An 11580-nucleotide genomic window follows, 5' to 3' on the forward strand; every position below is an offset into this window, starting at 1 on the left:
AAAGGCTCTTGATTGAAACTTCTATATTATCTAAGGACTTGCTTTGCATACTAGATCAAACCCTCCATACCCAATAATGTTGATTTGATCAAAATTGTTGGTGGCCTTTAGGAGGTCACAGATGATCACCTCCCTTTCATCATGATTTTGAAATAGAAAAACCAATTTCACACCCAAGTTTGTCAGTCATTCTGTGAAATCTAGATCATCCTTCTCAGCAAAAGAATTGCTCTGCAGAGCATGCATCTGCATTGAAGAGAAGAAACACGTAAATGCTATGTGCTGATGCAGAACTGCCAGTGAAAGTGGATATTCAGCGATGACAGCGAGTGATATGCGCCCAGGAGATAAAGCAATTAGTCAGCGATGTACACATATACCTGAATCAAGACTCAAATTCTCTCTAGATTTATTAAACCTTACGAATTCTCCAGACCTGCATCCATAATGTTTTTTTTTTAAGCTAAAACACTTTCGGACTTGAAGAAACATCTTGCGAACTTATCACAGCCATGTACATTTTTTTTTTTAACATCTTTGACAAATCTTGAAATCATCTCTCAGCATGTTGCAGTTATTGGACACACTTTCTTTTCCACAGAAATCATAGACAAGTAGGGATTACAAATGCTACCTGGAGGCCATTAATATACTGGTTATGCAGAAAAGATCATGTGAATTATACAGGTATATCTACTCATGTTTTAAATCTACTAGCTGTTGAGACATAAACAAAAAACGACAATCTCCATTATACAACATCCAACACTCACAGACTTGATGAAATTAATTCCTAAAGGCAGAGATAAAGCAAAACTTAGGTAAAATGTGAGGAAACTAAGAGAAAAAAAAATTGTAAAGGATTGAACTGATTCAACTTCTAAAATGAATCTAATCGACATTATCAGAAGAATATATATTTTCATCATGTATTGGCAAACTTTCAAAGAAACACAAAAAGGGCAAGGACTTCTGTTTATCTCAATCTAAATTCTTCACAAAATTATTGTCATGTTGCCACAATATTTTGGGATGTAATCATAACAAGTCCATTGTCTAAACAGATGACGAATTCATTGGTGAAGGACCTTGACTTGCAGTCAAACTAATATTACCCTTGATATCAACAACCTGTTGGATACTTACCTGAATCTATTACAGAGCAGCAGAGGTATTGTCAGGTGTTCCTTGGACCAACCGAGCTAGAACATTTTAGATGGCTATGATGTGAATTTTATGGAGAGGTTGTGTCATAAGCCTTATTGCCATTCTTTATCCCCTTTGTCTCCAACTCCCCATTGAGGATTTATCACAGGAGGTCAGTGAAACTTACCAGTGACTGTGCCTAAAAAAAAAGTTGAAAATTATGTCTACAAAATTACAATCTAAAATACTACCAAATACGAGGAAGATCACGTAGAGTATCAACCAAAAATATATATGGAAAGATGTGATGAAATCGTTATGAACTCCCCAAAAGAGAGATACATGAGCTAACCAAACAGAGGATGCAACTAAAGTAAAAAAAAAAACTTAAATACAGTGCTTGAACTAACAAGTATAAAAGCACGACTGCTGTTGTGCAAGGAATCATAAAGTGAGAATGTGGATTAAATTCTACTGGGCGGGAACCTGAACGAGATCAGCAAGGTGAAGATGCTCTGATGATAATAAAAGGTACCAAACTGACGCATGCAGGAACTGTAATCCCACATCATTGAGATATATGCTGAAACTGAAAGAGGATTTTATTTTCCAGAAAAACCATTACGAACTTCCTTTTGTAATTCTCCACAGAAAACAGGCAAGCATTAACCACATATACATATCCAAACACAGCCTCAAGCTGTGGGATACGCATTCCCAGCTGCAGAGACTGTGACAACTGAATTTATATTGACTTCAACATCCAAACAAGGTAGTGAACTATTTTTTTGAAGCATCTCCAACTAAATAATTTTCTGAAATAATCATTGGATGCCACGTTATGGAAGGGTAAATACTAGGATGCAAATGATACACACAGAGGATATTATCATTAACAGACTAGATGCTATGTAACAAAGGAGATAAAAAAAATGTGAATCAGAAACATGAGAAATCCCAAATACAAATAGAGGATCCTCCGTAACAGTTGATTGAGATGAAAATACAAAACAAAATGTAAGCGAATACTAAAAAAAATGCTGAAATCATAGAGATCCAGAAGTAATTGGCAAAAGTGGAAACAAAGAAGATGTTGGATCAATGTAATGCAATGGGGTAGAACAACGATTTGATGTTATGCCATGAGCCTCCAGCATCTTGAACGCCTAGGCTGGGCGATGTGGGATGCTGTCACCCAGCAACTGATGGTGCCGTCTAGGGTTATGTGTAGATACCCATATGCATGATGAATATTGGATATAATAGACAATATGAAATAGGAAATAACAATTTAAATTGGAGGTCAAGACAAAAAATCAAGACGATGATCAAACAAAAATATGAAATAAAAAATCAAAAGGAAATCAAGATGGAAAAGGGGATATTAACACAATACAGTATATGTAATGTAAATGAAATAGTAGAATATAAAGAAAGCAGAGAAAATGAAATATTGGAACGAGATTGCTCCTTTGCAATTGCTTATCTGCAACTCGATTTGCTATATGCAAATTGAAGTTGCAGAGGATGTATCAATGGAGGCCAAAATAAAATAAAAAAATAAAAACGAAAGGAAAATCATGATTGGGGGGGGGGGTAAAGGAGTTCTTACCTAGCTGGCTTGCGGTGGTGGGATTGAAAATCCTTCGATCGACCAGAGGAGGAGCTTGGAGGAGCTTCTGGGGGAAAGTGAAGGAAAAGGGAGGAGAGGGATTTGATGGTGAAGACAGATCGAGAGGGGATCGAAAGGCTGAGGTGAGAATGGATGTGTGGCGGATCCTTCAGGATCGCGACCCCTTGCTTGCAGCAACTTTGAAGGAGGGAGGAGAAGGAAATCGTGAAGAAGAAGATGGGGAAGAAATCAGAGAAGAGGGGTGCGGGGGTGAGAGACGGTGTTCGACCCCCTTTCCCTTGTATCTTTTTTATAAAAGGGGAAGAAGCATCGAGAAGGATTTTTTTTTCGAAAAACTTGAGAAATTTTAATGAAAAACAAAGCGATGACTATTTTATAAGAAATTTGCTAAAAAAGGGTTTTACTAAAAAACGATTTTTATAAAAAGAGGCTTACTCGGTCAATTTTTTTGTAATTTTCTTTTCTATTTTCTTTTTTTTTTTTGCTCTTTTCTTTGTGTTTTCTATTTTTTTTTGTGTTTCTAATATAAAAACTTTGAAACTAAAGGGTTTTAAACTAATTTTGTGCATTTTTTTTAAATATTCACAAAAAGAAGTGTTTTCTAAGAGCTTGGGTTTGAAATTTTGAAGATTTCTTCCAAAAAATGGGTTCAGACCCAAATTTTGAGGAAATATTCAAGTTTTAAACCTTGAATCGAGGAATACAGAGTAGTGGATCCAAATGGATACCAGATGGACTGTCTGAGCCTTTTAGAAATTATTAAATTTAATTTAAAATTTTAATTTGAAAATTTGGATAACGAGGCTCATATTTGAGTTTTGGTACTGGATCCGGATCCCAAAATTGAGTCAGATGGGTAAAAATGGAGCTTATTCCAGAAAATCCAAAGAATAACTGAAATTTATGTTGAAATCAACTCAATTTTCTCAGAAAATGGGGTCAGAGACAAAAAGGGAATATTTACAAAAGTTTGAAAATTTTGGGGTGTTTACATAGTCCTTGCTGAACTACTATAACAATGAGAAGGTCACAGTGGTTCCTTGTGAACCACTGTGAAAAATCACAGTTATAGTAGTTCTTTGATGAACTACTATAAAAAAGAGAGGCTACAGTGTTTCTCTGTGAATCACTAAAAAAAAAAAAAATTCACAGCTCTGTGGTGAGATCTGTTCCTAGAACAATGGAAGATGGCATGCGTGGATGGGAAGTGCATAAAAAGTTGTGCACAGATGACAATGTGTAAGTGTTGAAGGTGCAAAAGGGGATGGTGTATACATAGTGGCAACAAGATTGCAGCAGGTGGGTGTTATTCTAATGAATATGCAGATACAACAGTGTATGATATGCTGGGATGGGTTGTTGATGCAGGAGCTGTACACAGTGATGATAATGAAGGTGGACATATAATCAGTAAAGGAGGTATGAGTGATGGTGGAGGATTTAGTGCTATGCATAGTGCTGTGGCAAAATACAGTGCGACACAACTTGAGTATAAAGATATCATACAAGGTAAACCAAATATCTAATTTCAAATTAACTTCACATGCATTCTGCAGCGAACACAAAATCTGATATACAGCTCATTCAGACACTCTTACCCAACATACAATAGTGATTTGACAGGAAGCATATTGAGATAGTTTTAGCCGACCCATCAAGGCATTTCTAGTCAACACCTTAGGCTAGACTCAGCCAGCCATATCGAAATAACTCTACCCGTTAGGTCAGAATTTCAGAAAAAAATGTATGGAGAAATGCAATTTTATACAATGAGAGTGTTTCCATGGCAATATGCTTATAGTGGAGATGCAATGATGCAGGGAAGAGGGCAGTGCACAAAGGTGGACTGTGGACCAGTGCAACAGATTTTGTAACATGCTGGTAACTACTGTACAGGAAAGGACAATGAAATGTAAAATGAGAAGATGCAACAGATGTTGATATGTAGTAAAGTGGGGACAATAAGGGAGGTGTAAGGTGGTGTTATACGCAGGTGAACAAACACAGTCTCACCACCAGGGACAATTCCCTCTTCAATTGCAGCGAAAGTTGTCTTCTTTTTACATCCTCAATCCTGAGCTTCTGGTCTTTTAGCTCTGTTTCGGTGGCAGCGCCTACCTGGATCACAACAACACCTAAAGCTTAGCAATTCCTTTGACCAGCTTCTCACTGTCCTAAACAGAGTCAGTTTCTGCTAACTCTTTTCTTGATTTACGTGATCTTGGCCTAGATATCATCTTTACTAGCAGCATCAGTGATCATGGTGGTAGAGCCCTTGGTGATAGTAACCTTTCTTGCTAATACCCAGCTGCTCAACCTTGCACTTCTCCACAAGTAAACCCAAATCACTAGCTTGGTATTCTGCACCTGTAACAATGGCAATATCTTGGGGAAAAGCCTTTCTTCTCTCACCAAAACCAGGTGTTTTGATTGCGGCAATATTGAGTATGCCATACAACTTATCACAACCAATGTTGCCAAAGCTTCTCCTATAACATCTTCAGTAATGGTAATCAAGGGGCCCCTCAACTGAGTGGTTTTCTCCAACAAAGGAATGATTTCCTTTATGGTTGAGATCTTCTGATCGGTTACGAACACCCTAACATTTTCAAATTCTACCATTAACTTCTCAGGATTTATAACAAACTGGGGATAGACATAACCCTTATCAATTTGCGTTCCTTCTCCTACATCAACAGTTATCTCAAATGATGATGAAGATCCTATAGATAGAACATCATCTGGGCCAACCCTATCAATGGCAACAACAATCATGATCCCCACAAACTCATTGTTTCCCAGCAGAGATGGTTGCAACTGCTTTCACATCCTCACGTCCCTTGATTGGTCTAGATTTCTTTTCTAGCTCTCCAACCAATCCTTGCACAGTTTTATCAATACTCTTCTTTTTAGAAACTGGATTTGCTTTGCAGTTATGAGCAGAAGGAGAGGGTTGTTAGGAATCAACGGGGGAGACGAGATCGACTGATCGAAGGGTTCTCCGCCCTTCGGTCCCTGCGATGAATTTTTGAGAGGGTTTCATTGCGCATCTTGCAATAGGGGTCCTATATTTTTTTGAATTTTTTTGAAACAATGGTTGTTTTCAAAGGAGTTCTTTCTAAAAGGGGTTTTAGTGAAAGTAAGTTTCAAAAGAGGTTTTAAACTATTTATTTTTTGCATTTTCTGTATATTTTTTTTTTGGATTTTTTGTTGTTTCTCTTGGTGTTTTCTTATTTTTTTTGTTATTTTGAAAATAGGACTCTAAAATTTATGAGAAAATAAAGGACTTTTTTTGACATATTTTTGAAAATATTTACAAAAGAAAGGTTTTTCGAGAATTCAAGGCTATTCTCTGAAAAATTCTTCAAAAAATGGGTTTGGATTCAGAATTTGAGAAAATTTTCAAGTTTTGAACCTCGAATCGAGAAATATAGAGCAATGAATCCAAACGGATGCTGGATGGACTGTTCGAGCCTGTCAAAAATTTATTTTGATATTTTCATAATTTTAATTTAAAAATTGGATAGCGAGGCTCAGATTTGGATCCTTTACCTGGATCCGGATCCGAAATCGAGTCAGATATAGAAAATTGATTTGATTTCAGTAAATTTGAGAAATAAACTGGAATTTTGCCCGAGAATGACTCAATTTACTCAGAAAATGGAGGCCAAGGGCAAAGGGGAATATTTACAAAATTTTGAAAAATTTGGGGTGTTCACAATGACCTATGAAACTGGGACCTTTAATTTAACGACCAGTGAAAATTAGGACCTTTCATTTAACGACTAGCGAAAGCTGGAACCTTTGATTTACTGACCAGTGTAAAACTGGAACCTTTGATTTAATGACCAGTGAAAACTGGGACCTTTGATTTAACAACCAGCGAAAGCTGGAACCTTTGATTTAATGACCAGTGTAAAACTTGAACCTTTGATTTACCGACCAGTGAAAAACTGAGACCTTTGATTTAACGACCAGTGAATAACTGAGACATTTGATTTGACGACCAGTAAAAAACTGGAACCTTTGATTTAATGACCAGTGAAACTGGGACCTTTAATTTAACGACCAGTGAAAACTGAGACCTTTGATTTAACGACCAGCGAAAGCTGGAACCTTTGATTTACTGACCAGTGTAAAACTGGGACCTTTGATTTAATGACCAGCGAAAGCTAGAACCTTTGATTTACTGACCAGTGTAAAACTGGAACCTTTGATTTAACGACCAGTAGAGTTGGGACCTTTGATTTACTGATTTGATCTAAGATTTAGACTTTTTTAGAAACAACCAGTGCGAAGATTTGGTTTTGCAAATGAACGTGATCTTTGATTGAAAATTTTGAGAAATAACCAGTGCGAGGACTGGGTTTTTTAAATGGATTTGATCTTTGATTAAATTTTTTGAGAAATAACCAGTGCGAGGATTGGATTTCAGAAATAGTTTGATCTAAGATTGAAAATTCTAAAAATGACCAGTTCGAGGACTGGATTCTGACAATGGTTCGATCTAGGATTGAAAATTTTAAAAACTAACCAGTTCGAGGACTAGGTTTTGCAATGTATTCAACTTGCAAACTGAATCTGAAAAATAAAGATCCTTGACAAAGATTTTGAATTCAATAGACCATCATAGTCAACTGTATGCAATCCACTTTCAGGATTATTCCCTTATCCTGAATGGGGAATGAACAAAAAGTTTAAAAAAAAATAATGATACAAGAATTGATTTGACTTTGTCTGCATATGAAAACTTTGAAGTAAGATGAATATATATATATATATATATATATATATATAAAATAAAAATACCCCAGTATAATGGAGAAGAATGTTTAGGATAACAGAAGATCATTGTTATTAAAAAAAGGCTCTTTGAAGAATACAAAGGATAGAATGAACATTTTAAGCATAAAACTTCTTCAAATGTAGAGCATTGACATGGTCTGGCAATTCTACCCCATCTGCGTTGATCAGACGATATGCATTGCGGGGTAATGCTTCTTTGACCACATAGGGACCTTCCCAATTAGGTGACCATTTGCCATGTGAGCGATGCTTGAGATGAGCTGTTGATCTGAGTACTAGGTCATTAACTTAGAATCTCCACTCGATGACGGACTTGACATAATGTCGGGCTATCCTTTGACGATAAGCTTGAGCATGTTTGTCTACCTTGAGTCTCCTTTCATCTAGTAGATCAAGTTGTACCAATCTCTGCCGCTGATATTGATTAAGTGACAATTCTATAAGTGAGGCAAATTTGAGAGCAGGTCTTTGAATGTGGAGAGGTAAAACCACTTCAGTCCCGTAAATGAGCTTCGAAGAAGTGACATTGGTCGAAGTCTGAATAGTAGTTCGGTATGCCCAAAGTGCATCATGAATTTTCTCAAGCCAATCGTGACATGTCTCCACAGTTCTTTCCAAAATACGAATCAAAGTTTTGTTGGTGGCCTCTGCCTGACCATTCCCTTAGGGATAATAGGGAGCTGAGAAATGATGGCAAATTTTTAATTTTGAATAGAAGGTTTTCATTCTCTCATCCTTGAAATGAGTGCCATTGTCTGAAACAATGTCATGTGGTATGCCGAAACGACAGAGAATATTCTTGTGAATAAAGAAAATCATATGGCAACTGTAAACACCATAAATTTTCCTCATCCATTTTCAGACACATTCCTCATGTGAATGCCAACCCTGGTAGGTCAGTGTAGGAGTCCAACCCTGAGTCTGTCTTAGGAAATTACCATTTTACCCACTTTCATTAGGAAAATTATCATTTTACCCCTAGGTCATCCTAAGACCTCGGTCAGACAAAGTCAACCAAGCTCATTCTTAAGCTCAAAATAGTTAGAATGTCAGTTATTTCTAGCGCACCTGAGCTCATAGTGAGCAGATCATGTTCATTTCTGACCATTCCTGCCAAAATGGGATCATTTCTTTAGAAATGAGCTCATTTCTCACTCAAATCAAACTCAATTGTATCTAAGTCAGTCATTCCTAGTCAGTTATATTTCTCTGAGTCTAGCTTGAGCTTACCAGGAGTTCAAGTGCTTCAGTTTCAGTTCAAATCCACTTCCAAGTGTCTAGGAGCCCATTTTAGCCCATTTCAGCTCATTCAACTGAAATTGAGCTGAGTCCAGTCAGTTGAACTAGTGTTTGAGCTTCAATTTTAGTTTATCTCAGTATTACTGATCTTTGTTCCAGCTCAAACCCAACTTGTGTTTGTAATTCACTTCACTCCATTGACCATTTCTCACAATTTCTCTAAAAATGGCAGTATTTCTTGACAGTTCAGTCTTGGAGTTCAATTGAGTCAGTGTCTTGTCAGTCCATTTGAGTTTTGAAACCCTAAAACCTAGCTCAATCTAGTTTATTTCAGTTCAAACCAGCTCAAACCCTAATTTTCAGTATCACTCTTGCCCGATAGAGACCAAAAACCATTTCTTACACCATTTTGCCAATTTTTATCAATTTTATCACTTTTTCAACTGGCACAAGTATCAATCAGAGTCCAATATCCAAATTTCTTCATTCAGTGTTAGCATTTCGCATGGCATCTCATGTCATTTCTCATCATTTTCCATCATTTCATAACGTTTCATCACATTTCATTTCATTTTCGAGATCCAGAACTCCAGTTTTGAAATTTTCAATCCAGATTTGAGATTTAAAGTTTTCAAAATTCAATTTTAAACCCTGGGTTTCCAAATATAACATTTTTACCCATAGGATTCTAAATTTGGAAATATTTTCCTGAGAAAATAATCTGGATTTGTTTCAAAATTGATTTTTCAAAATCTAAACTGGATTTTCTCTGCAGAGGGGTATAGAACTTCAAATTCTAAGCTTATTTCAAAAACTGCCAAAAATAGCTCATTTCATCCAAAAATTTTCTGAAAGACCATTCTACCCCTCCGGCCTTTGAAATGAATTTCAAAATTGAGTGTGGACCCACTTCCAAGGTGGCACCACACTTTGAGTTTTCAAACGAAAATAAAAACAAATCTTTTTTATTTTTTACTTATTTATTTTTCCCATTATTATTTTATTCTTTATTATTATTATTATTATTATGTCCACCTAGGAGACGTGGGACCCACAAGGAGGGTATACCCTCTCTTCTCTTCCCTTCCATTTTCTTTCTATTTTTCTGCTCCTTTTTCCTTCCTTTCCTCTTCTCTTCCCTCTCTTTTTCTTCTTCTTTCTTCCTTCCTTTTTTTTTCTTTTTCTCTTTCTTTTCTTCCCTCTCCCTTTCCTCTCTCCTCCTTGACACCAGCCCCTCTCCCTTTTCTTCTTTCCTTCCTCCTCTTCCTTCTTTCTTCCTTCATTCATTTTCCTTCTTCCTCCTCTTCTTTCCTTTTCCTTCCCTTCCTTCTTTCCCTTTTCTTCCTTGCTACCTTTCTAAATCCCATAACCACATACGGCTGAGGGCTCTTCTCTCCAATTCACACCCATTCTAGCCCTAATTCTAATAAAACCTAAGTTATTTTCATTTTTTGGGACTAATCGTCACACGGCTGATCAAGCCTCTCTCCCACTCACATTCACGCCTCTCTCTTTTCAGCCCATTATCTCTCTCTCAGCCCCATGAAGGTGCAGCCCTAACTCCAACCTCCTTCTTCCTTCAGCAAAGGCTTCATCTTCTCCATGGTAGCAGCCCTTCTCTGCCTTTGACAACCACTCCCAAGGTAGCCACAACAATCATCTCTAGCGCTATCCTCACCTTCACCTTGAAGACCCAGCCGGTGCCATCTCCTCCAACCGGTAACCACCACTTGGTAGCAGCCTTCCAGCCACAGTACTACTCCCTTCAACATTGAAATAGACCTCCAACAACATACTCCAGCCACCTTCGTTGGCAGCCATAGCATCATCTTCAATTGGCGCCATCTCCTTCAACCTTGGTGCAACCCATCAAGACCTCCCAGGCAACCACCATAGTCGTCCTCCATTGTAGTCCTCCTTCAAACGTTGGTGAAAACAGCCCCAACTCCTCCATCACAGCAGCAAGTGCATCCCTAGCCATTGTTCCAGCTCCAATAAACAAGCACGACTTCAACCTTCAGCAGCATCTACCACCACCTCTTCCAAGTAGCCACCACTACACCAAGATCACTATCTCCCCTTAGCCGATCCAAGCTTCCCCTTTTCCAAGGTAAAGCACTTTCCCTTTTCATCACTTGAATAATTTTTCTTACTGTATGATAACATGAGTTTCTTTTTTTCTTTTATGATATGAATATAAGGCAAAGCCAAATAAAACTGGATTCATCTTGGTAAAGGATCATGCTTTATGGATTTAAACAATAGGAAATCTTGGTTTTGTCATGGCAAGGCATTGCAAATGAGGCGATCCATCCGATGAGTGGATCAGATCTCTCATTTCAGTGGCCAACATTGAATATAGGGTACATCTCTCTGGTCGTTTCTTTGATTTTAGCATTAGTTCATGTAAGGTGCATGTCTTAAGTTTTATATTTGGTCTTATTTTCATTCATAGTTATAGGTTTTAATTCATATGCACAGTCTTGCAAATATTTCATGTATGAATGTTCTTAGAAAAATCTTGATTCTTTTATGGTAAATACCTGTGTTTGTCTCTGATATCCTGCCAAAACTTTGGTTCAATTTGGGTTTCGGAACCCCACTAAACAAATTGGATGCTACAACGAGTTTTAAACTCTGCGAAACTCTTGAATCCCCTTTTAGCAGACATGAGGACTCAAGATCTTCCTCATGGGAGATTCGGTTCACTCCAAAAAAATATGGTAGATCCGTGGAGGAATCTACTATTTTAAGGG

At 37.3% G+C, this 11580-nt stretch overlaps 1 pseudogene; it reads right to left on the reverse strand.

Annotated features, from left to right (window-relative positions):
- Positions 1 to 4664: 4664 nt before the first annotated feature.
- On the reverse strand, positions 4665 to 10805 carry LOC149840329 (ruBisCO large subunit-binding protein subunit alpha pseudogene; annotated as a pseudogene).
- Between the last annotated feature and the right edge of the window lie 775 nt (positions 10806 to 11580).

This window comes from Nuphar pumila, chromosome 4, assembly GCF_984573655.1.
Source record: "Nuphar pumila chromosome 4, dmNupPumi1.hap1.1, whole genome shotgun sequence".
NCBI classification, from domain to species: Eukaryota; Viridiplantae; Streptophyta; class Magnoliopsida; order Nymphaeales; family Nymphaeaceae; genus Nuphar; species Nuphar pumila.